General features: G+C 37.6%; 1 long non-coding RNA gene across 9 annotated transcripts in view; it reads left to right on the top strand.

The window, feature by feature from the left end:
- The window catches only part of LOC121013196 (uncharacterized), a 69,337-nt gene that overhangs the window by 11,905 nt on the left and 30,502 nt on the right, over positions 1-26,930 (top strand). For 6 of the 9 annotated variants that reach the window (XR_005782582.1, XR_005782566.1, XR_005782580.1 and 3 more), the window contains exons 2-4: positions 5,966-6,085; positions 6,198-6,309; positions 8,916-9,044. This is a non-coding gene — a long non-coding RNA (uncharacterized LOC121013196). Of the gene's footprint in view, positions 1-15; positions 661-3,129; positions 3,206-3,437; positions 3,573-5,965; positions 6,086-6,197; positions 6,310-8,915; positions 9,045-26,930 lie in introns of those variants that run through there. The other 3 variants (XR_005782570.1, XR_005782579.1, XR_005782573.1) reach the window with 3 other exon arrangements.

The raw sequence follows: 26,930 nt of genomic DNA, 5'->3' as shown, positions 1-26,930 counted from the left end.
CCCTCGACGTGCTATCTGGAGCCCCTTACCGAGCACACTCTAATAGATAATAAAAGAGTGGGGCACTGGGGGACAGGCGCCGGGTGGGGAGATGTTTGCAAAACCAAGTAGGGATAAACTGCTGAGTGACCAGACCGAAGCGAGCGTTACCGGCGCTGCAGGGTTTTGCCCACTACTTGGATGGAAGGAGGAAAAAGTGATGTGTGAAGAGAGATGGGGGAAGGGGAGAAACCGGTTGGGCAAGCGGCTGGTTGCCGAGCATAATCTAACGAATTTCAAAAGAAAACGTAATAAAAACTAGACAAGAAACAATGTTCGTAGACGAGCATTCTTAGCTTGGATTATTTAAAAGACCACTGCGTTGTAGGCAGAGTGGAAGGGAACTCAGTCGAGGCCAAAGGAACCTTACAAGAGAAGACCAGAAGGAGCAAGAAAGAGAGGCAACTATGATCAATAGTTGTTTTTTTTTTCTTTCTTCTTCTTTTTTTAATCAATAGGTTTTGCTTACTCCTCGACTGCTTTTTCTTCCATCTCTTAATTAGCAACGAAAAGCAACCAAGTTGTTTGCATGATGACGCCAGGGGGGGAAAAGGCCTGACCACTTCCTAGAAGGAAGAAAAGAGGCTTTTTAAAGACACCACCTACAGCTAGATTTGCAGGGTATGACATGATTACAACTCCTGTGTCCAGAGGATTAAAAATAGAGTTTGGCCTTAAAAAGTACCACTTTATAAGAGGCAACATGACATAGTGTTTTAACTGACCTCATGTTCACAACAGAATCGAAAATCTTTGTTAGAAATTAGTGAAGCCTGTAAGATGGTTTTTAAAAAGCATGATGTATATAAATAGAACTTAATTTTGTAAAGTTCTCATATTAATTTTTACAAGTCCAACGGTCTTAGACTGTTCAACATTGTAATCCTCTTAATCAAAGACAAGTAAATTTATATTGTGAACATTTTGGTAACAAATGGCAATGTTTTCATAAACTCACACTGGGATTCAAGGCATAACAGCATAAACTTTTCTAGATTTTTGCAATCAACAGAGCTGCTTCTAAGAGAAATGTAGATGGAAAAATATGAATCTGGAACTATATATTCATAATTAAATACACTGGAAGATTTTTGACCGTTCTCATTGGTTTACTGTTTTCTTGCTTTTTGGGGAAGAAACAGTTTCGTTGGATTTTAGTTGACAAGGTAGTTATCTTGGCCTCAGCATTATATATAAATATACAAATTATTTGGAGAGTTAATGAGCAGGCCATTTATCTCTAATAAAGTTTAGATGGCTATGCTTAAAACTGAATTTGTGTATCTGAGTGGGAAACATAGCCTTTTTTCTTTTTTTTCCCTCTTGGTTGACACCTGGTGGAAATTCATTCTGGTTGTTCAAGTACTTGGAATTTTGTACTAGCTTTGGTGACGGATACTACTTGGGTTTTTTTGCCACCTAGTGGTAAAATGGTGAATTTGCTAAAATGTCAGCTTCTCAGCTTTAGGGTCAAATGATACTTGTGAAGCATTCAAATGACATTGGGCAAGAAATGGATTTAAAAGCGCAGTACACAATGAGGCCTTCATTACTAAATTTGTTTTAAATACCTCAGGGCTCGTGAACAATGGCTAAATTGTTCAGAAGTTTAAGTAAAAATTTTCTTGTCGTAATATAACTTCTATCTGAAAAAATAAGAATCAGTTTTTTAAATGAACTAGAATTGCATTTAATCAGAAAGAACCCTAAGAGATTTACTTGTAGTTTGGAAAATTGTTTTACCACATTCAATGATTCATTCATGGGGCTATAGGGCATTATTCCTTCTCTTAGAAGCTTTTAGGATATTATAAATTACTGTCTTTATTACTTACTTTGCTATTTCTCTTTATTTTCTCTCTGTGTCTTCATAAACACTTCCTAAACACCTCTTAAACTAATTGACAAGTTGCCAGGAAATTCTTATCCCCTGTCACTTTTACTTAAGATTCTACTCATTTATCCTAATTATCACCTTTCTTTGATTTGGATTTGGTCATATAACTATTTAAGTGTCTAAACTTGAGTTTACTGGCTTCATTTTGTTTACTTTCTCCTATTTGTTCAAACTCTGGAAACACCAGAAACCAACGAACAACAAACAAACAACCCTGGCACCTTTAAATTCCTGTTTGTGTTTTCAGTTTTTTAAAAATTTATTTATGTAAGTAATTTCTACATCCAGTATGGGGCTCAAACTCACAACCAGAGATCAAGAGTCTCATGCTCTTCCAACTGAGCCAGCCAGATGTCCCTTTGTTTTTGTGTCTAAAAGGAAAAAAACACTTGGACTAAATGTTTTCTCTTGTGGCATTTGTTTTTTTTTTTTTAATTTTTTTTTTCAACATTTATTTATTTTTGGGACAGAGAGAGACAGAACATGAACAGGGGAGGGGCAGAGAGAGAGAGAGGGAGACACAGAATCGGAAACAGGCTCGAGGCTCTGAGCCATCAGCCCAGAGCCCGACGCGGGGCTCGAACGCACGGACCGCGAGATCGTGACCTGGCTGAAGTCGGACGCTTAACCGACTGCGCCACTCAGGCGCCCCTCTCTTGTGGCATTTGTAACCTCCCCTTTTCAAAACTCCTTGTCTAAATCTCTGCCTTTGAGATAACTTGAAATGTTGTACTTTAGGTGTTTTCTTGGTCTTCTGGACTTGTCTTACTGGGCCCTTACTGTATTTTGCATTAAGTTTAAGCTATTCATCTTTACCACTATAAGGCTCTTTCCTACTGCACTCCAGCCTACGTCTCGTATGCCTTCTCCTCCTACTCCTCTGCTGACTCTCTATACTCCTGTCAAGTGCATCTTCTGTCCCCTTTGTTAGCCTGTCTCGCTGTTGCCAATGTGCAGTTGCATGCTGTTTTCTGTGCCCAGAACAACATCTCACTGCTGTTAACTCCTTTCCCTTCTTCTAACCCCTCTACTCGACTCAGTTGGGCACAACTGAATAAAATTCCAAGTAGGCAGAATAACTAGCTCCCCCTTCCCTTTTTACAACTTCTTCAGAGCTTAAGTAGAAATCCCTCTTTCTGGTATTTGTTCCTTGGATTTTAAATTCAATGGCTGTTCCATCTTACTGTACAAAGGATTAAACTCAAGCTCAAGAACTCGATCTAAAACTGACAAATGATGATCACTATCAAGATATTTTGTATTCATGTGGTAAGTAAAAATTACTGCCAAGTCTGGAGATTTTTACATAATATGTCATAGTGCTCAATATTATTAGAAAAAAACACCAAGCCATCTCAACAGAAAGTTTTCATGTATGATTGTAAGAAAAACCACACCAGGAGCCAGACCTATTCTTAAAAAAAAAAAAAGAAATCCATGTTTAATCCTTATTTCAACTAACACTTGATTGTCTTACATAGTGTAGAACTAAGGGTGTTTGGTTTTTGTTTTCTTTTTGTTTTAATTTCATATTTCAGGATTTTGTGACTCTGACTTAACTCTTTAACATCCTCAAAATACAATGACTTTGGCGCACAGACTGGAGGCAAGATTTGCTATGTTATTAGCAAAATAAGTGAGTTTTTTATATTTGATAGTTAATCAGATGGTGTATTTATGTTCTTCATACTTAATAGACATTCAGATGTATTCTGAATTTCATCATAAATTTCAGTTCCAAATTTCTATTTCTGTTCTCCCTCCTCATTAAGATGTAATATGTGTTATGTGAACACCAGTTGATCTTTTATTTTTGATGTCTTTTTTTTTTAAAGTATGTTTTTTTTTAAAGGCTATTTTATTTATTTAGAGAGAGAAAGGGAAAGAGAGAGAGCGAGCATGAGCTGGGTAGGGACATAGGAAGAGAGAGAGAACCCCAAGCAGGCTCTGTGCTATGCAGGCTCTGCACTATCAGCACAAAGCCTAACTCAGGGCTCTATCTCACTAGCCATGAGACCTTGACCTGAACCAAAATCAGGAATCCAGTGCTTAACCAACTGAGCCACCCAGGTACCCCTTGATTTTTTAATTTACAGTAAAGTCATCCATAATTCTATCCACCCAGATATACCGCTGTTAACATTTTATTACATTTCCATCTAGATATACAACTAATAAAGAATTATTAATAATAAGCATTATTGCATTGCTGGTGAAGTAAAGACAATGATTCATATCAATTAGAATTCTCTGACAACAGATTTGATTAGTGGCTCCAAGGGAAAATCTCTTGAATGAATTTGTAACACTTAGGTCCTGCTAAATTAGATGACTTGGTAAAGTTTATTCATGTAGGCTTCAGTGGCATTGGGCCTATGGGGAGAATCAGAAATGTTAAGTTTCTTTTTTGAACTATTTTATGACTTTTGACCTGGCACAACTTTATGTAATGAATGTAAAAAAAAATCTAACTATAATAGCTGACATTTTCTGATGATTACTGAGTTTTAGCGGAAAGTATAAGTGAATGCAACAAGTTCTCAGTTTTTTTTTTTTACCTCAAATTCATATTTTGCTAAATGGAATTTCATATTCGATATCTCACTTAGAGAATATTGCCTTTCCAGTCATCTACATTTTTTTCTGTTGATGAAGAGGATCCTTATTATTGATGATTTTTAAAACCCGAAACTTATTATTTACTGTCACTATTTTTTCAATACTGTTTAATGGAAGCATTTTCCAAGGGTCTGTTATGTAAGGTTATTTTATTTATTGTTGTTTATTATTATGTTATCATACTTAAAAACTGTAAAAAGAATTATTTCTTCTCATTCATTTGAATCAGCTTAGTTTTCCTGTTACTATTTTTTCTGTTGTTGAGGACTTTTACTTGTTATCCCATTGAAGAAGTAGCCATGATGAAGGAAGAGTTTGTTGAGAAATGCTGTAAGGAGGAAAGGCAGTTTAAAAGTTTGCTGCATCCAGAATTCTAAGTGTTTCAAATGATCTTTTGTTTCAGAGTCAGGAAACAAGTTACATGATAGCTAAGCTTTGAAATCACACATTTAATCTGTGACTTAGTAAATTCACATGTGGCTTAATCAGGAATTGGTTTTATATTTTTTGTTTTTGTAACATGAACATTTTTCTTTTAGTTTATGAATAAGCTACTTAAATCAATGCATTTCAGTGGAAACTTGAGGCAACTGAAATTTTCTGCCCCAAATTGATATAAAATTGATATGTAATTGATATAGTCAGTTGATAATTGGTTTTTGTAGAGTGTATGAATTTCCAATTATTTTGCAGTGGAGAATCTGGTAGGACCTTAATGCTTTAATAGTTTAGACTTTAAAACATATATCTCTTTGAAACATACAACTCTTCAAAACTATTTGAAGAGTTTTGTGGATATGGGGTATACATGCTGTTGTGAAGATGCACAAAGCGTCTGAAGTGAGGAGCAGAATTAAATCATGAATAATCTACAAATTGGGGCACCTGGGTGGCTCAGGTCATGATCCCAGGGTAGTTGGATTGAGCCCTGTGTGAAGCTCCATGCTTAGCGTGGAGCCTGCTTGGGATTCTCTCTCTCTGAACCTCTCCTCTGCTCCTGCTCTCATGCTCTCTCTCTTTCTCTCTCTCTCAAGTAAAAAAAAAAATAAGTGAGTAATTTACAAGTTGAAATAATATAGTGTATCTTTGTCTTTAGAAAGTTGGAGTAATGCTTTAGTAAAGTCAAAATAATTTTGTAACGTACGGGTTAAAGACAAAATTAGGAAGCTAGAGTAGATTGAATTTTACCTACTAATTTTAATGTCCAAATCATCTTTTACACTCTTACAGATAAGGAATACTTTATTTCTGCCAGTGGGCCCCTTGAATGGGAGAAGCCTTTTAACTCTAATTTTTCATTTATTTTTGTCTTTTGATATTATTTCAATCTGTTTTGGTGAAACTTGGCAGAAGCTCTAGAAAGATAAACATATAAGAAGATACTGAACTTAGCCTGACCTCTCCCCTTAGGCTTTTCTGCAAATGAAGAGGAAGGAGAGAAGAACCTTTTAGAAAGAGTCGCTTGATAAATAAGTGGCCAATGGCAGGGGAATGATTGTCAAATAGAGTCATGATCCTAAAAAGGATAAGGTGAGAAGAACAAATGGTCATTCTCTTACTGTTTCTAGCACAAGCCTTTCTCATTGTCATGAACTTCAGTGATTTTGTATTCTAATCACATTATTTTTTTCTGTCTCTGCAGTGATCACTCTAAATGAAATGAAGTGTTGGTTGCTGGCTTGGAGACAGCAGTGGCCAATAGTTAAGAGGACAAAGCCAATTAAGTGAACTCTTGAAAAATCACCAAAACATTGGTAAGTGAACTCTTGAAAAATCACCAAATCTTCAGAGAGTAGTGTGAGGGTGAAGGGCAAGCGATCTGTCTCTGGGAGGATATGGAGACAGAGAAGGATGACAGGAGAGTTACGGTCTTCTCAAGACATTTCTCAGTGGTCAGGCTCACATTCAAAGAGTGGACATGGCACAGGCATGACTAAAGAAAGTCAGGGAGACTTTTCATAGGATCAGGAAGCCTGTCTGATAACTGAAAATGGGGCAGGGGGGCAGGCTAGGTGGGATGAAACAAGTTTTTCTTTTAGAGGTATATAGGACATACATACATTGGCCAGGAAATCCAGAAACCACCAGCTTGTTTGCTAGGTGAGGGGTGTGTGTGAGAGAGAGAAAGAGATCACCGTTAAAACAATCAGAATACTAGCATATTTTATGGCAGCCGCTGTGCTTTCTGCTCATTATCTTATTTGGTCGTCTTAACAGTACTATTAGGTAAATACTATTGTATCCATACTATAAACAAGGAAACCAGCTTGGAATAATGAAGTAACTTGTCCATACTCCCACAACTAGTAACAGATGGTACTAGGATTTGAATCAATTCTCTTAATCAGTAGGCCATGCTGAAAGCCAGGCAGTAGACTTATTTATCAGTAAGCCTCCAAGAAGGCTTCTGTAACCATCCTCTCCTCCCTAGTTTGGATTATATGTTCCTCTTCTTTGTTCACAACACCTTTTAATCCTTATTTTTGAGACAATGCAAGAAACAGAGTGCAAGCAGCGGAGGGGCAGAGAGAGAGAGAGACACAGAATCTGAAGTGGGCTCCAGGCTCTGAGCTGTCAGCCCAGAGCCCGACGTGGGGCTCAAACTCATGAACCGTGAGATCATGACCTGAGCTGAAGTCTGACGCTTAACCTATTGAGCCACTCAGGCGCCCCTCACAACACCTTTTAAAAACTTTGTTTCTTAACAATATTTTGTGTGGTTTATTTTACTGTCTCTTCCATAATACTCCATGCTCTCACTTTTTTTTTAGTTTTTTTTTCTTAATGTTTCTCTATTTCTAAGAGAGAGAGAGAGAGAGAGAGAGAGAGAGAGGGAAAGTGCGAGTGGGGGAGGGCAGAGCGAGAGGGAGACAAATCCGAAGCAGGCTCCAGGCTCTGAGCTGTCAGCACAGAGCCTGATATGGGACTTGAAGTCATGAACTGTGAGATCATGACCTGAGCTGAAGTCGGAGGCTTAATCTGCTCAGCCATCCAGGCGCCCCTCAGGGGTACTCTTATCTAGGGCTCAAGTGTTAATCATTTTTATATCTGCAGTACTTAGCATAGTGCCTGGCACATAATACACACTTAATAAATTGTGTACTGATATGTGGTAAGTTGATAAAGGAATGTTATCTTTAAGCAATTTTCCATTGAAAGATTGTCGAATCTTATGGGAAGTTTTTCTAGATACCCACATGAAACCACATGAGGCTGATGAATCAAAAATAAGATATAAGTTCAGGGGCAGCTGGGTAGCTCGGTAGGTTGAGCGATCGACTTTGCCTCAGGTCATGATCTCACAGCTAATGAATTTGAGCTCTGTGTTGGGCTCTGTGCTGATGGCTCAGAGCCTGGAGCCCGCTTTGGATTCTATATCTCCCCCTCTCTCTGCCCCTCCCCCACTCTCACTCTGTGTCTCTATCTCAAAATAAATAAACATTAAAAAAAATTTAAAAATTAAAAGAAAATAAGATATAAGGTCAAACCATCATTTTGTAAGTATGTGCTGATTGCCTCAAGGTCGTCATCATGATGTATTTATTGTCCAATCCCAGTTGAAGTAAACTGCCTTTACTAAAGTAAAGATTACTGCCTTTATTAAAGTTTTATGGTTTTAAAGTAATAATGATATTAAAATACGTATATCACTTTTCAGCATTTTTCTACTTTTATTGGATACATTATTTACAATTAATGAACAAAGAATCTTCCAGCTTGCTTTTGATTGCTTAGGAAAAATGCTGTTGTGTGCCATAGCAGAGAGCAAAATACCTGACTATAAGAATTTGGGAAACTTAAATGAAACTTGCTTATCTATATTTTTAATATAGTTTCATATCTGCCATTTGATAGAAGTATTTTGAACAGATTTGCAAGTATGTCATAGAAATCAAAGATCTTGATTTTGTAATATTTTATTTGCTATATATATATTGAGAATATGTGTAGGTGATACCTATCTTAGAAATTAAAATCACTAAAAACATTTCTGAAGACAAACACTTTTCATTTATAAGTTTGGAAATTTGACAGTCAGGTATTTGAAAATCTGGTCATTGAAAAAATATATTGGGGCACCTGGGTGGCTCAGTCGGTTAAGCATCCGACTTAGGCTCAGGTCATGATCTCATGGCCATGAGTTTGAGCCCTGCGTCGGGCTCTGTGCTGACAGCTCAGAGCCTGGAGCCTGCTTCGGATTCTGTGTCTCCCTCTCTGTCTCTGCTCCTCCCCTGTTCATGCTCTGTCTCTCTCTGTCTTAAAAATAAACATTAAAAAAAGAAGAAAATATTAAAAATGAAAATATATATTATTTAAAAATTATTTTGCATATATTTTCAAATTTTTTTTTATTTTTAAGAACAGTGAAATACTTAGATTGAAAACACTACAATATTTGCTGTGGAGAAACAGAACTTTGTGGATTTATGAATGGAAATGAGATATAACGTTCTGGATTCTTACAAGAGAGCAGAAAGTATGAGCAATGGTAAGTGCTGTGGATTACATTTTTTTTAAAGTTTTTATCCAAATACCAGTTAACAGAGTGTAATATTAGTTTCAGGTGTATGTTACAGTGATTCAAGACTTCCACATAACACTAGTTATGTACTCATCACAAATGCCCTCCTTAATCCGCATCACCTATTTAACTCCTCGCCCTACCCACCTCCCACGTGGGTTCCATCAGTGTGTTCTCTGTGGTGAAGAGTCTGTTTCTTGGTTTGCCTTTCTCTTTTTCTCACCGTTGCTTGATTGTTTTGTTTCTTAAATGGCTGTGGATTAAATTTATGTGTATAAATTTAACTTCTGAATGGTGAATTAATTTTCCTTTAGTAATTGAAAGAAAAGCTCTGAGGATGTGTTTAATGTATTATCTTGCATATTTTTTAAAATTTAGTTTTATTTATTTTGAGAGAGAGACAGAGAAAGCAGGCGGAAGAGGGGCAGAGAGAGAGGGAGACAGAGAATCCCAAGCAGGCTCTGTAGTGTCAGTACGGAACCCGATTCTGGGGTTGATGTGGCTCGAACCCACAAACCGTGAGATCATGACCTGAGCTGAAGCCAAGAGTTGTACGGTTAACTGACAGAGCCACCCAGGCGCCCCGCTATCTTGCATATTTTACTAAACAAAGGAGATCAATGATAAAATTGTACAATTAACAAAGGTACAACATGATAGTTAAATTTAGAGAAAGAGTGTGGTCTGTGAGTAGAAATTACAATCATGTAATTAATTTTATTTTATTTATTTATTTATTTAAAAAAATTTTTTTTTTCAACGTTTATTTATTTTTGGGACAGAGAGAGACAGAGCATGAACGGGGGAGGGGCAGAGAGAGAGGGAGACACAGAATCGGAAACAGGCTCCAGGCTCCGAGCCATCGGCCCAGAGCCCGACGCGGGGCTCGAACTCACGGACCGTGAGATCGTGACCTGGCTGAAGTCGGACGCTTAACCGACTGCGCCACCCAGGCGCCCCAATTTTAAATTTTCATCTCTGGCAGCCAGAACTTTTAGTTTAAAATTTATAAAAGAAACACAATATCAATTATGGGACGCAAAAGAGCTTTCAATGTATGGTATACAATGTTCAATCTGTCAATGTAGGGCCCATTAATTAATTGAATCATTACTCTTTTTTCAATAGGGCTTTTTCTCCCAAACATTGTTTAGTTATTAAGAAACAACTATTAAAATGGTAGAAACACTGTTTTCTACAAATTTATGTATTTGGCCTTCACTGTTTTATAATATTTCAAAAGCATATTTTCTTATAATACTATATTTACCATACAGTGTATGTGTTCAGTTTCCTGTGAGGACTTACATGTGCTTACTCACTAGGACAGAGAGGAAAGAAATATTCCATGCCTGAGCAGTGCTAATAGATTCTGGTATTATCTCATTTCTCACAAGATAACTTTCTGTTAGAACATACCTTTTCTTTTTTTTTTTTTTTAAGTTTATTTATTTATTAAGAGAGAGAGACAGAGACAGCATGAGTGTGGGAGGGGCAGAGAGAGAAAGGGAGAGAGAGAATCCCAAGCTGGCTCTGCACTGCCAGAACAGAACCCGATTTAGGGCTTGAACTCATGAAACTGTGAGATCATGACCTGAGCTGAAACCAAGAGTCAGACGCTTAACCAACTGAGCCACCCAGGCACCCCAGAACATACCTTTTTTTAAAGAAGCAAATAAATAAAATGAGAAATAACTCTATCATGAAGAGACTTGTTAGATTTATGTTAAGAAGAAACAGTCTATCTGTGTGATAAGTAGTGTACATAAAAAAATCAAAAGATTGGTTATGAAAAGAAAACAATTTTTTTTTTCAAAGTTTATTTATTTTTGGGACAGAGAGAGACAGAGCATGAACGGGGGAGGGGCAGAGAGAGAGGGAGACACAGAATCGGAAACAGGCTCCAGGCTCTGAGCCATCAGCCCAGAGCTCGACGCGGGGCTCGAACTCACGGACCGCGAGATCGTGACCTGGTTGAAGTCGGACGCTTAACTGACTGCGCCACCCAGGTGCCCCAAGAAAACAATTTTAAGGAGCTCTAGAGGGAAAAAATGCTTTTGACTCTTTACATAATTCTTAAAACATAAAATGGTGAGTATGGTGGGCTAAGCCTTTACATGCTTTATATCATTTGATCTTAATAATAATGCAATTATCCTCATTTTAAAGATGGGGAAACTGAGGCTTAGAAAGATCTGGTAACTTGCTCAAGGTCACACCCCCAAGTGGTAGAGTTACCTTTACAGAATTTACAATTTAAGGAGAAATATAAGCAAATAGTTAAATAAGGATATGTGTGCAATAGATATATGTTGCTAACAGGACTTGCATAGTATTAGGAAATGTCTAGCAAAGGTACTGAATCCTGATCCAGTGCTCAGGCAGAGCCTTCCCAGAAGAGTTAAGATTTACTAGAAATGAGAGAGAAGTCAGGATCAATCTAGAGAAGTAAACAGAGACCAAATTGTCAGAACCTTATAGCTTTCCAGAACATATGATTCATTGTCCTAGTTGAGACATTACTGAGAGTGCAAGAGAGGCCAATAATAACCGTGTTTGTACAATAGAAATAAAAATCATCCTGGGCAAACCAAAATATATGGCAGTCTAAGGAGTTTGGTTTTCATTCTAGAAGCAATAAGGAATATTGAAGAGTTTTTAAGAGGAATAACATGAACAGATTTTTGTTTTAGAATAAGTCTGATCTTGGAAAATAGATTAGAGGAGGCTTGTAGATTATTTTAAGAGGCTGTTTTTGGTAATACAGTAGAGTAGGATGGTGGCCAGAATTCCATAGTATTAGAGAGACAAAAGGGAAATGGATTAAGTTCAAGAGATATTTAGGATGTAGAATCACCAGAACTTGGTACATGATTAGATCTGGGTTCAGAGGGAGACACATTAATTGTCTGTATATTAGTGAAGGGAAGGGAAGTCAAGGATGACCCTGGATTTCTGGACTAGGCAACTTGCTGACTGAATGGTGGAGCCATTTGCTGAGATGAGGAACGTGCGGAGGAGTGAAGATGATGATGAATTTACTTTTGTTCAGTTTTATTTTTGTTCATTTTTAATTTTTCTGATTTTTAAAATTTTGAAACAAGAAATGAATAAACTGAGGGTTGATGGGAGGGGTGGGAGGGAGGGGAAAGTAAATGATGGGCATTGAGGAGGGCACCTGTTGGGATGAGCGTTGGGTGTTGTATGGAAACCAATTTGACAATAAATTTCAAATAAAAAAAAAAAAAAAGAAAAAAAACTTGCAGGCATGTACACAACCATTATTTCCCCCCCAGAACCATTTGAAAGTAATTTGCCAGTATGATACTCTACCACTCCTGACTACTTTACTAGGTATTTTCTACCAATAGGGACATGTGCCTACATAGCCATAATACAACTGTGAAAATCAAGTCATGGGTTATTACCATCTAATCCTCAAATCCCAGTCATGTTTGCCACTTGTCTCAATACTGTCCTTTAGAATGGGAGGCTGTAGTTAAAAGTCACCTGTTGCATAAAGTTGTAATACTTCTTTAGTGTCTTTCAGTTGAGAGCAGCAATAGTCTTTTCTATGTCTTTAGTGACCTTGACATTTTAAAGATTACTGACCAGTTATTTTATGGAATGTACCTCCGGGCCTTTTCCAACTGGAGAGAGTTAGATACCAACATCAATTGGCATCTATTGTATGAAAAAATTAACTTCTTTCAATACATCTAGAATGGTGTTAATTATGTACTGTTCTTGAGATGGTTGAGGAAATAGTGTGTTCTGTGATACAATTGAAAAAGACTGAATTAATAGATTTTGACAGGAGTACCTCAAAGGTAATGCTGTTTTCTCCTTAGTGAATCCTATCAGATGACACACAATTTTGATTTGTCCCGTTACTAATGGTCACTTGATTAAGAATGTGTCTTTCAGGATTCTCAACTATTTAGTTTTTTAAAATTTTTCCTCCTTTGGTAATTAGTTAAGTACTTTGTAAGGAAGTTCTTTGAGACTTTGCAAATAGCCCATTTCTTATGAAACTTTCAATTTATTCATTTATTTATTTATAGTACTGGTGATTAATATGGGTCTTAATTCTTTATTATCATTTATTTTGATGTTCAAGCTGTTCCCAGTTTAGCTAATGGAAGCCCCTTGAAGGTGGTTTATGTATTCTATTGACGTGTCTCAAGTCACTTTTTGACTTCTTCCTTTCTGGCATAAGATAGAATAAGGTCACCTTGTACTTTCCCTACCCTGGTCCTGGAATTAGCCGTTTTAGCCTCAAGTCTTTTTAGTTGAAAATAACATTTAGAAAACAAAGTCTGGACACTAGGTGTGCTCTTTGTTTTTGGAGTGTGGTGCTTCAAAGTTTCTCAGTTAGAGAGAGCTAAGATATAGACACATGTATATATCAATGTATGTCCACACATTTGCATTTCATCTATCCATCTATCTATTAAACCATGAATGCATACTGATATTATTAGTTTTAATCTATCTCTTCCGGATTTATTCTATTTTTCTCCCTTTTCATATATGTAACCCCCTTCCTTGCTGCTGAGAAACCTGGTTCCCAGTGGTCTGATTATTTGCCCAATCCTTCTGTATGTAATCAGTCTCTTCTTTCTACTGCCATCCCCTCTCCTCTGTAGATGCACTGTTCCCCTGTGCAGGCTCTGCCATCGACACTGTGCCCCTCTAAATGGACAAATCCTCATCCTACTCAGGCTTGGCCTCTCTACACTAGACTGATCTTTGTGTGAGGACATCTTTACCCTCTATGAGGTGGGCTCTGACTCCCATGCTGTTCCTACTCCCCCCAGATTCTTCCACAAGCAGGGCAGATATGCAACAATTTCAATTTAGCTGTCAATGAAAAAGATAGGGTGGTAGCTAAAAGGTTATTCATTCAGGAAAGACCTGTTTTTGATAAGATGCCAATCTGAGGGCAAGTTTAAAGATATAGAAGAGACAGGATTAGTTGTAGGAATGTGAAAAGACCAAATTCCCACTTCAAGAGACTGGGAGGGGAGAAAGCTTCAATGCAGGTTGGTTTGAGAGTTTCCCGGCTGGAAGAGAAGTGACGTTCTATCTATCTCAGAAGATCTGAGAATCGAAACCGAAAATGAGTTGAGATACCAACCGTTAGCCCCAGTGCTAGGAGTGGAGAAGGCAATTTTTATCAGGCAAACATTTAAATAGAAAAACATGGCGCAAATAAGTTGAAGATACCGGCTAGAGAGGTTGACCTGAAGGAAATAATTGTTGAATGTTGAAATGAATAGTTGTTAAATAGAATAAAGCATAATTACATAGGAGAGGAAGATGATGAATAGAATGCTAATCATTGTTTTATTTTTTTAATTACAAAAATAATACACGTATCCTATGAAAATAATTAAGACTATCCCCCCACCCCCAACTCTTCATTGAATTGAAGATAAGACAGCAGAAGGGAGAAGAGGGTAGAAGGTGATAGATTGATTTGAAAATCATGGTTTGAATACTTTCTAAGGTTCATTACATACACCTTGGATATGAAAGTGAATAATGAGACTTTAGTCTTTTCTCATAAGGTAAAATTCAAAACAGAGAGGGAGGCAAACCATAAGAGACTCTTAAACACAGAGAGAAAACTGAGGGTTGCTGGAGGGGAGGTGTGGGGATGGGTTAAATGGGTGATGGGCATTAAGAAAGGTACTTTTTGGGATGAGCACTGGATGTCATATGTAAGTGATGAATAACTGGTTTCTACTCCTGAAGTTAAGACTATACTGTATGTTATCAAAACAACAAAACAAAACAAAACAAAAAAAACCCTCAAACCCAGTACCTTGAAAACTTTCAAAGGTCTTATACAAATCCCAGATATTTTTTACTAAAAATGTTTCCTTTTAACAAAGACATAGGCAAGTAAGTATGGGTTCTTCAACTTAAACAATAAAATCAAATCTGAATGATTTTTTTATTCTTTTAATGTCTCCTTTCTTAATTCCTGCATGTAAGAGTTGACTTGTTTTTTTGTTATTGTTCTTTTTATTGTCCACTATTTTTGAGATGATGTGTGATCCCCTTCCTCCCCCCAAAAACTCCTCCCAACCTGCTTTAGAAAGTCAGAATGTTAGTATAAACAGTTTTATTGAGTAGACTCTACTTCGTGGATATTAACATAATAATGTTTTTATTTTTCTCCGATCACAATTCCCAGTAGTGCTTTGTAGAAATCTCCCAAGACAATTTCCTGAGCATATTCTGCATCTTTGTCATCATTTTCAGTTATTAAAAAAAACAAAGCAAATCCAAACTAATTTCACTCCAGTGTAAAAATCCAGGCTCAAATCTGATTCAAATATGATCCTCTCATTTCCCTCTATAGCATCTCACTCCTTTGTTGTGGAGGAGGAATATAAGAGATGGCCGGGATTGCTTATTGAAGATGAGGAAATACCCCTCCCCCTAAGAATGTGCATGATTCTGTTGCTGCTGGTGGTCACTGAGGATGTGATGATCTTCTCATAAGTTTGTGCAGTTTTTAGTGCTATTTAGCTTCACCTTGGTGCACTACCTTTCTGAGGATATGGCAGAGGAAGCACCCATGTCTTCCTTTAGTCCTGCCTTTGGTCCATATCCTCCCCCCCCCCCCCCCTTAAAAAGCAAGCTGTCAGGTAACTCTAGGGCCTGGGCTTTCTCCTCTCTTCTCTATATTCTTTTGTATTGAGTCAAACCTGGAAGTCCTCCTCTGCATTCTCTGATAGATAAAGAAACTGGGAACAAGTTGGAGACTTCCTCCACCTTTTTCCTAATTTCCCTATAACGTGCTCTCTTTTTGTCCCGTTCTCCTGGGCTCAGTCAGCAAGTCCTCCTTCAAAATCTCCAGAAAAGAAGGAGACACAGTTCTTGGTGTTCAGATATGCTCCCAAGTTCCAAAAGACACAGGTGACATTCTCCCTCATACTCCCTCATAGGGCTCACTGCACTTTGAAGGCAGGCTTCAGGTTGGTCTCTAGTTCCCTGACTCTAAATATTTAGCTAACTAGTAGGCTGTCAGGCTTTCTGACTTGCCAGTGATCACTTTCTGTATTTCACTGAAACTCCCTCTTTACTTGACTTCTGGTGGGTTCAGGGGAACTATTTTTCTGCCCACTTAGGGGTGTTATGCCAGTTGGCAATGGGAGAGGTGGTTCCTTTGCCTCTGAATAAGTCCTCAGGGAGACTTTTGGCCTCATTGGTTGGAGAGGCCTTTAAAAGTATGGAATCCTTATACAATTTTGTCATCATATTTCAATTAGAATAACCAATTCCAAGACAACAAGAAAAATCCCATCAACATGCCATTATAATAGCACAAAACTAAAGTAAATGATATACTTCATTCTTACATGACATTGTGTTATGCAATGAAAAACAAAACAAAACAAAACACAAACTAACCCACAGGATATGCCAAACCAAATTTTTCAGTACCTAAGATTTTAAGTTAGGTATGCTTAGAGTACCATTGATTTTCAAAGATCATCAGAAGTATTATTAGTGAAAATATTATAGGTGTTTTGTCTGACTTTCTCTTGGAATGTAGCAGGTGTAAGATAGATGTCAGAGTGAGGGAGAGGAGTTAGACCTATTATTAAATCATTGATCAGTCAAGAATATATCTCACTTAGTAACAATGTTTAACTTTTTATTAGTAGGGCTTTGAATAAAATAAGCAAGACTGATGTTTACTTAAAAACAATAAACATATTTTCCTTTGAGACCTTTTCAAAGATTACTTGTTAATCTTATGCCTCATAGTCCCCTTAACAGAGAGGTTTGAATAAAGAAGTATTTTAGGTTCTGGCTTAAATATTAAGATGGTTTTAAGCATTCCCAATGGCTAACAAGTATAATGATTATCATTCCCAGAGCAGTACTGTCTTCAGACTTTCTCAGCTGAATTCTTTTTGAGTGACATTTCTGCTATCCATATCCTTCTTGTTAAGAACTCAATAATGGACTAGGTTAATTAGAGATAGGTAATCTTACGTTGTGTTAATCATCCTTCTGTTAGAATAAATTAACCTTTTAGCTCCTATTTTCTGGAATTCCCAGCCTCCGTAGACACTGTTCTTGAGGCATTAGATAGCCTCATGAAATTTTAAACTCATTTGAATTTAGAAATATCCATTACTGATAGAGTTATTAAACTTAATAATCACAGAGATTTACTCTGAGATCATTGAAGGTTAGCCTAATTCAGGTACTTTATAGGCTTGTTTCTTCCTAGCTGTGTGATTTGGGGAGATGTGGTTATCATCTCTGAGTTTTCATTTCCTGACTTAAAGAATGGGAATCAATATTATTCACTGAAATTATAGAAATCAAATGGGTTAACACCTATAGTGGATTCTGAAATGCACTACTGAAATGTTTGGTACTGGAAGTATTATTTTGAAATATAGTCAAGTCAGAAGATTTCACTTTTTGTCCTCTTGGTGTTAACTGTTCACTAATATCCTGGATTCTTTTCCCTGGCTCCCTTGAATCATTGTCAAGGAACAAAATAATGGCAAAAAGTTGTGGCAGTGGGCATTCTGACCACTTGTAGCTCCCATAATTCTTTCGTACATGTGTAGTCCAGGCAGATTTATGTCAGTCCACCGAAAAATAGAGCACATTGGGAGTCACAGTGGAGATTCACAACACCCCATGACAAACTGAAAAACAAGCATGTGTTAAAATAAATCTATTAACAATAAAAATGTAAGTTTGTGTGCTTTTAAAAGGCAAAATAATGCAGTGAATTTCAGAGGTAATTTAGGAAATATTCAAACATTTGGCTTTAGTCAGAAAGGTGGGAAAATATATCAGAACTAGATTCCATTTGGGCAGGGTTTATCCTTCTCATCCTGAGTTTGGGCCAAAAATCCTCAGTTTTGACTAGTTTTAAATGTTTCTCCAAATTTGGGCAGACCCTTTTGCCTATTTAGAGATAGATGCTGCTTAGTTCAACATCAGATAAGGGGGATGGAGGCTCATGTATATCAGGACCCACCAAAATCAAAGAGCAGAAAAAGGTCACAGGGTAGACAATGGTATGTTTGTGGATAGAGGGGCACCACTAGTGAGTAAATGAATACCTCATGAGGTGGAAGATATCCCATTCATTAAAGTTTCTCTTGGGCAAAGAATGTATTTAGAAAAATTACTTGATAAGCTACTGGTGGGTAGTTTGCTAATAACTGAGTTGGTAAAACTTTGAGAATATAGGCACTTGCATTTATTTCTGTTTCAAGTATAAATCAATACAACTCCTTAGGAGGGAAATGTATAATGTTTATCAAAATTACAATTGCAGGGGCACCTGGGTGGCTCAGTCGGTTGAGCATCCGACTCTTGATTTCAGCTCAGGTCATGATCCCAGGGTCATGGGATGGAGCCCTAGTTTGAGCTTGGAGTCTGCTTAAGATTCTCTCTCTCTTTCCTTCTCCCCCCTTTCTGCTTACTGTCTTTATAAAATAAAATAAAAAAAGAATATTCAAAAAATTATAAATGCGTATCCAAAAAAGACATAGTTGGCCAACAGACACATGAAAAGATGCTCATCATCATTTATCATCAGGGAGATGCAAATCAAAACCACATTGAGATACTACTTCACATCTGTCAGATTGGCTAAAATCAACAACACAAGAAACAACAGGTGTTGGTGGGAATGCAAGTTGGTGCAGCCACTGTGGAAAGCGGTATGGAGGTTCCTCATACATACATGCATCCCTGTGTGTTTATAGCAATGTTATTTACAATAACCAAGATAAGGGATCAGCCCAAGTATCCACCGACTGATGAATGGATAAAGATGTGAGACAGACAGACACACACACACACACACACACACACACACACACACACACACAGGAATATTATTCAGCCATAAAAAAGAATGAAGTCTTGTCATTTGCAAGGACATGGTTGGAGCCTTATAAGGGAAATAAGCCAGTCAGAGAAAGATAAAATGCCATATGATCTTACTCATATGTGGAATTTGAGAAACAAAACAAACAAGCAAAGGGGAAAAAAAAATAAGGGAGCGAGAGAGTCCAGTCAATGGACTTGTTGTGATAAACACATAGTGATATATGATTACTGATATACAGTAATATAACACTGTATGTTAACTAACAGGAGTTAAAAACTTAAAAAAAAAAAGGAAAAAAAACAAAAAAGAAAAGAAAAAGAAAAAAAAACTACAGCTACATGTATCTTATCCAAAAATACCACTACTGAGAATTTATTCTATGAGACCCAGTATCCATAAATAGGTTAAATTAATTATGGTACATAGATTAAATGGAGTACACTGGAACAATGTAAAAGAATTACAAAGCTCACTATGCACTGATAGGAAAGATATCCAAAATATGTAGTACAGAGAAAAAAATTAAGGTACAGAACAATAATTAATTTAACCTATTCATGGACATTGGGTTGTTTGTGATTGTTTCCATTAATAACAATACTGCAACATGTAAATGTATATAGACCTTACTTTGCACTAGTGTATGTATACCCATAGAATAAATTCCCAGTAGTGATATTGTTGGAGACGATATATGTAATTGTTGTTTTGATAAACATTACTACATTTCCCTCCTAAATAATTGTACCAATTTATAGTCCCAACAGAGGTAAGTCCCCCTTTTCTAAATTTTTGCCAGCACAATGTATTGTCAAGCTTTTACATTTCCACAAACCTGAGAGGAGACAAGTGGCATCTTGGCTCTAGCACTTTTTTTTTTTTTTAGTTCCATTTAAGAAAATTTGCAGACTATCTCAAATTTAGGGGAAAATTGCAAGTGTAAAGAACGCTTCCCCACCGCCCCCATAAGAATAAGTTACCAACATCATGACCCTATACTCCTGAATACTGTAGGGTATATATCTTACAAGCAAGGACATTCTGCTGCGTAACCAAAATAAAACCATCCATATGAGAGCATTAGTTTTGATACATTAGTACAGTCTAATTCTCAGACTCCATTCATGTTTTGTCCATTATCCCTAGGATGTCCTTTGTAGCAAAAGTAAACAGTCCAGAATCATGTGTTGTGCTTAGCTGCTGGTCCTCTTTAGTGTCGTCCAATTTGAAATGGTTCCTTCTGCTTTCTTTCACTTCTGTGATCTTGATATTTTTAAAGATTATAGGCCAGATATTTTGTAAAATGTCTCTCAATTTGGGTTTGCCTGACATTTCTTTTTGACTCAATTCAGATTATACATGTTTGGCAGGAATATAACAGAAATGTTGCTGTGTTCCTCTCGTTGCAACCTATCAGGTGACTCACAATTTTGATTTAGTGCATTACTGATGATGTTATTCTGATCATTTCATTAAATTGCTGGCTGCCAAGTTTCTCTACTATAAATTTAGTCTTTTCCTTTTGTAACCAGTGTTTTATAAAGTACTTTGAAATTATGTATATAGCTTCATTGTTAAAATTTCAATGTTATCAATTTGTTTCTTTTTAGTAATGTCATTGTGGACCCATGGTTTCTATTATATTCAGTAGGTCATAGTCTGTTTCTATCATTATTTATTTTGATGGTCAAATTGTCCTAGATTTGGTCAGTGGGAGCTCCTTCAAACTGGCTGTTCTGTCCTTTTGACTTTTCTCCATCATCTGTGAGCACTTCCTTGCTTTCTCATTCAGAGATGTTCCAGGCTCATCTTGTACTTTCCTTGTCTCTGACCTGGAGTCATCCATTTCTTCAGGACATTTTTCATGGAGAATGGTATTTAGAAGCCAAGATATGGTGCTACGTGTGTTCCTTGCTTTTGAGGTGTCTTGTTCCTAGACCCTCTTAATAAACAATTCCTTCCTCCTGTCCTCCTTCCCTCCCTCCCTCCCTTACTTCCTGCCTTTCTCTGTATTAAAAACTATGAGTTGAGGGACTCCTGGATGGGTCAGTCAGTTGGGTGTCTGACTCTTGATTTTGGCTCAGGTCATGATTTCATGGTTTGTGGAATCAGGCCATATGTCAGGCTCTGTGCTGGTAGTGTGGAGCCTGCTTTGGATTCTCTCTCTCTCTATCTCTCTCTCTCTGTCCCTTCCCCACTCATGCTCTCTTTCTCTCTCAAAATAAATAAATAAACTTTAAAAACTCTGAGTTGATACTATAACTTCATTTCTTACCCAACATCACATGATTCATTTTAGTTATTTCCCTTCCCATATTTTTAATTCCCTTCTCTGACAGTGAGAAATGTATTTCACATTATCCTTAAATATTTAATGATACCCCCTTTATGTAACACATCTCCCATCACTGCTCCTCTCCCACATTAATACTTAACTCAGTCTTCTTGGGCCTGTGCCAGATACCTCCCTTCTCTCTCCCATCATTTCCTGCAGAAGTTCTCTTCACTCTTCATAGGCTCTGACAACTCAGGCTTTTTTGTTGTTGTTATGAGTGAGGTGAGCAATTTTAATGAAGAGTGCCAATATAAATCCTTTCTCCATTTCCTATCCAAAATCTTTGGTGTAATCAACATTGCCCAATAATATTTTTTTTGTAAGTGAATTATTTAGTAGTTCTTGAATCATAACTGAGTTTTATGTTCAGCTGAACAGAGTGAGTACAATTTTTGAATAGATGATTTATTCACTTAACACTTATTTATTGAATTTACTGTATGTTCTGGCCTCTGTTCTAGGCACTGAGGATCCAGTGGTAAGAAAAAGAGACAAATTGCCTTCCTTCATGGAATTTTTTTTTAATGTTTATTTTTGAGAGAGAGAGAGAGACAGACAGACAGAGTATGAGCAGGGGAGGGACAGAGAGAGAGGGAGACATGGCATTCGAAGCAGCAGGCTCTGAGCTGTCAGCACCGAGACCAAGCCCGACGTGGGGCCTGAACTCAGAAACCGCAAGATCATGACCTGAGCTGAAGTCAGATGCTTAACTGACTGAGCCACCCAGGCGCCTCGGAATTTGTATTTTTAACGTTAGGGTCAAATAATGAGCAATTTAACTTCTATACTTAGAGTGTAATGTCAATAGTGAAAAAGCTACAAAGAGAATAAAGTACCAAGATAGCATTTGCAGTTGCAGGGTCTGGAGTGACAGGGAAGCTTCAATGGACACCTAGGTGATAGAATGGAAAAAAATATTTTGTGTATACATTCCAAAGGTTAACATCTGGGAAGGCATTTCTACCTGGAAGGAAGATGCCAATTTCTGGGACTGAGAGCCCAAGTCAGAGATCCAAACTAGAGAGGAGGGCAACCATTCACTGTAGATTTCTTGCTAATTAGTGCTGGGGCCACTTCTCAGGTGCAGGCCTGTGTAGCGCTGTCTTTGTAGCTTCAGTTCTAATAAAGGCATCAGAAACAACAACTCTTTAAATAACCAGTAAAGTTTTCTCTTAAAATTTTTAATCTATTTCTAATCTTTATGACTTCATCCTTGCAAGTTAGGGGATATTAGTTCCATCTTACAGATGAGGAAACTGAAGCACTTAAGGATTAGTATAACCTGTCTAGCTAGTAAGACAGTGAGCAGTGATTAATTCCAAAGCCCAGGTCTTTCCACTGTTGCCCAGGGTCAGACTCTGAGCTAATATTTTGGGCAAGTGCCTTCCAGAAGCAACACCATTATGAGGTAAACTAGGGCCTTATATGAACCAAGATCCTCTAGACTATGGTCCTTTTGCTAAAACTTGATAAATATTCTCCAAATATATAGACATGTTTCCATTTCAGTTACAATGAAATACAAATTTCTATTCACCTTTTTAGGCTCAGACATTATCCTCTCATGTCCAGAATCTAGGGTATGTTGGATGGTTAGTTATATGCTTATAATAAACAAAAACTTTATCCTTCTAAGATATAAAAATGCACAATATTATTTCACAGCAAATGCAGCTACCGTTTGATATTCCTGCCAATGTGTGTCTTTGAACAGAATTCTACCAGTGAGATCACAGATAAATTAAGCCGGTCATCAGCAAAGCCCTGACCACAGACAAGTTAAATAGATTTATTTGGATTAACTATGAGAACTCAGTAACTAAACTGTAATGCAGTAACTAAAGTAACTAACTAACTAGACAGTAACTAAACAGTAACTAAACTAAACTAAGTAACTAAACAGTAACTAAAGTGTAAGATTACACTTAACAGCATCAAATAATTAAAAAGACAAATTGTCTATGACTGAGGCCTAAATAAAGTAATAATATTATGCTTATCAAAACTCAAGTTAAAAAAAATAGGAGAAGTAATAAGAAGAAAATATTTGAACCACTTTACGTATATAATGAGAAAGTAACGCCACTGTGGAAGAATGTAACTTGCCTCATCTGTGGTTTAACATCAACCAGGGAGGGGATAGTGTAACCTCGCTGGTAGTCACTCGGAGTGCCTGCCACTTGTGAATCCTGAATAGGTCTCAGCAGCCTGGAGTACAGGGATCAATTAGTGATGTCTCCTTTGGGAAGGGGAATACGAAATGGTGGCTTTCATTTTGCCTGAGGCCACACTGGCCCTAGAGCCACTGTCAGGCCCCCCACCAGAACCAGCTCTGCTGCTCTTTCCTCAAGGCAGCCGGACATTACAGTGAAAACAAGCACATGGCCTAGAGATGCTGGCCACCCAAATTTGCTTTCACTTGTAGTCAGATAACTTTGTCTAGTACCTACCACCCTATAAGAAGAGCTGCGTGTTGGGGCGCCTGGGTGGCGCAGTCGGTTGAGCGTCCGACTTCAGCCAGGTCACGATCTCGCGGTCCGTGAGTTCGAGCCCCGCGTCGGGCTCTGGGCTGATGGCTTGGAGCCTGGAGCCTGTTTCCGGTTCTGTGTCTCCCTCTCTCTCTGCTCCTCCCCCGTTCATGCTCTGTCTCTCTCTGTCCCAAAAATAAACGTTGAAAAAAGAAATTAAAAAAAAAAAAAAAAAAAAAAAAGAAAAGCTGCGTGTTTTAACCTTACGTTGAAAGGAAAGAGATTGATTTAAAAAAAAAAAAAAAAGGGTGCCTGGGTGGCTCAATCGGTTAAGTGTCCGACTTTGGCTTGGGTCATGATCTCATGGGGGTTCGAGCCCCGCATCGGGCTCTGTGCTGACAGCTTGGAGCCCGGAGTCTGTTTCAGATTCTGTGTCTCCCTCTCTCTATGCCCCTCCCCAACTCATGTTCTGTCTCCCTCTATCTCAAAATAATTAAACATTAAAAAAAAAAAAAAAAAAAAAAAGAAAGGAAAGAGATTGAAGAGTTTCCGGAGCTGGAGAAGAGGAAATCAAGATTTCACATAAGGAGATGGCCCGGGAAATGGAAGTATTGCTAGGCTCAGCTTCAGCAGTTGAGCCCACTGCAGGGCAGTACCAGTGTCCTGCTGACTGCAGATCAGGCAAGATAGGACATGTGGAAGTGGAAAAGAATTCTGCAAAACTAAATCATTCCAGGAATAGTAGCAGTTCGTAAAATAGAACCATTTTGTGGTATCTTTTTTCTTCACAGAAGCATAATAATGACTGAATTAAATACATTTTCAAGTTATAAAGCTGAAAATCAGGGGGTGCCTGGGTGACTCAGTCCATTGAGCTTCTGACTCTTGATTTCAGCTCAGGTCATGGTCTCATGGTTAGTGAGTTCGAGCCCTGTGTGGGTCTGTGTGCTGACAGCATGGAGCCTCTCGGGATTCTCTCTTGTGCTGTCTCTCTGCCCCTCCCCTGCTCTCACTTTCTCTGTCTCTTTCAAAGTAAATAAACATTAAAATAAATCTTTTCTGAATCCTGACTCTCCTATCTGTGAAACCTGGACCCCAGTTCCTTATCAGTAAAATGGAGATAATAATCCGTATTTTATAGAAGGTGCTTGACACATAGTAAGTGCTTTGCAAGTGTTAACTCTTGTTATTTAAAAAAAAAAAAGTTATCTTTTTTATTAAAAAATTTTTTTTTCAACGTTTATTTATTTTTGGGACAGACAGAGACAGAGCATGAACGGGGGAGAGGCAGAGAGAGAGGGAGACACAGAATCGGAAACAGGCTCCAGGCTCTGAGCCATCAGCCCAGAGCCTGACGCGGGGCTCGAACTCACGGAGCGCGAGATCGTGACCTGGCTGAAGTCGGACGCTTAACCGACTGCGCCACCCAGGCGCCCCTGAAACCCATTTAATGATTGTGTAGAAATGGAACACTGCACAGAAAATAAAAAAATATGAAATGATTGCCTAGATAAATTGTTGCTTGAAAAAAAAGTAAGGTGCAAGACACTGTGTAATGTATGTTTGCATTTTTTAAAAGGATATTTAAGTGCATATATGCTTGTATTAATATATAAATTTTTGGGGGGACTGACAAGAAACTGTTAATACTTGGGAGGGAGATGGGAGATTCTGGGTGGGACCTGAGCCTCATTTTCACTGTGTACCTTTTGTACTGTTTTAAAATTTTCAATCATGCATCTGGAGTTTTTAATTGAGAGGAACAAGTTCAAAGTAAGGATATATAGAGCTCAATATCGTTATGTTTAGCCATTTTTTTCAATATATTATTTCATATATTGAAATAGAAAATTTTCATTGCTAAATTATGAAAGTGATCCATTGCTTACAATAGCCAAATTATGGAAGTGCTCATCAATAGATGAATAGATAAAGAAGATGTGGTATATATACAATGAAATATTCAGCCATAAAAAGCACAAAATCTTGCCATTTACAATGACATGGATGGAACTCTAGAGTATTATGCTGAGTCAATAAGTCAGTCAGAGAAAGACAAATACCAATGATCTTACTCATATGTGGAATTTAAGAAACAAGACAATGAGCAAAGAAAAAAAAAAGGAAACAAATCAAGAAACAGATTCTTAATTATAGAGAACAAACTGATGGTTTCCAGAGGAGAGGTGGGTAGAGGGATGGGTAAGAAATAGGTGATGGCGATTAAGAAGTACACTTGTTGTGATGAGCATCTGGTGATGTATGGAACTGCTGAGTCACTACATTGTACACTTAAAACTAATATTACACTGCATGTTAACTAGCTGGAATTTATATTATTATTAATATTACATATTATTATAATTATCATTAATTATATTATTAATAAAGCTTAGACTTTTAAAATGGCATAAGAGTGACCAACAGTTGGCTTTAAGATGAATAATAACATGTAACTTTCTTGCTTATTAAATGATAAATATTTGTTTTACAATATTTGGAAATTATAGAAATAATATGCCTACCCATAAAAATGATATCTTGCACACTTTTGTGATTTGTGTGTTTTTCTAGCTTTTTTCCTTTTAGTTTTATAAATTGCATAAAAAGATATTGGGAAGAGGGTGACTAGAACATCTTTCTTTCACTTCCACTCCCAATTCCAGTCTATGGGCTTCTCCTGAACCAAATTCTTAAGAGATGAATGCAGGTGAGGAGTGAGGCCCAATGAATGAGTAGGCAGCTGAGGACCAGAAAGCAGTGAATTCAGGGGACACTTTGGATCACTGAGGGACAAGGTCATTACAGGCTCAGCAGGAGTAAATCCAGTCTTCTTGGCTTCCAAAAAGTGAAGAAGTTTTATGGGCTGACTGACTGAGTCTTCCCTGACATTGAGGCTGGAGGATTCAGCAGGGACAGATCGCATGGAAGCTTCCTTGAGGTGCTTCAGTTGGGCAATGGCAGTTTGCCGGCTTCTCTGCCTAGGAGAGAGCTTAGCCTTTCACCTGCAGCATTCTCTACCAGCTAGAATTGAGTCCCTCTGAGCCAGAAGAAAAATGACATTGTACGTCAAGGGGGCAAGAAGCCAGAGAGGGAAAGATCAGGCAGAATAATCAGTGTAATAGAGCTTTTTGGAGAAGTCAAAGGAAATCCTGAAC

The sequence above is a fragment of the Herpailurus yagouaroundi genome, unplaced genomic scaffold (genome assembly GCF_014898765.1).
Source record: "Herpailurus yagouaroundi ecotype Mexico unplaced genomic scaffold, PumYag 29, whole genome shotgun sequence".
NCBI classification, from domain to species: domain Eukaryota; kingdom Metazoa; phylum Chordata; class Mammalia; order Carnivora; family Felidae; genus Herpailurus; species Herpailurus yagouaroundi.
The sequence above is the reverse complement of the archived record's forward strand: the minus strand, read 5'-3'. Positions and strand labels throughout refer to the sequence as shown.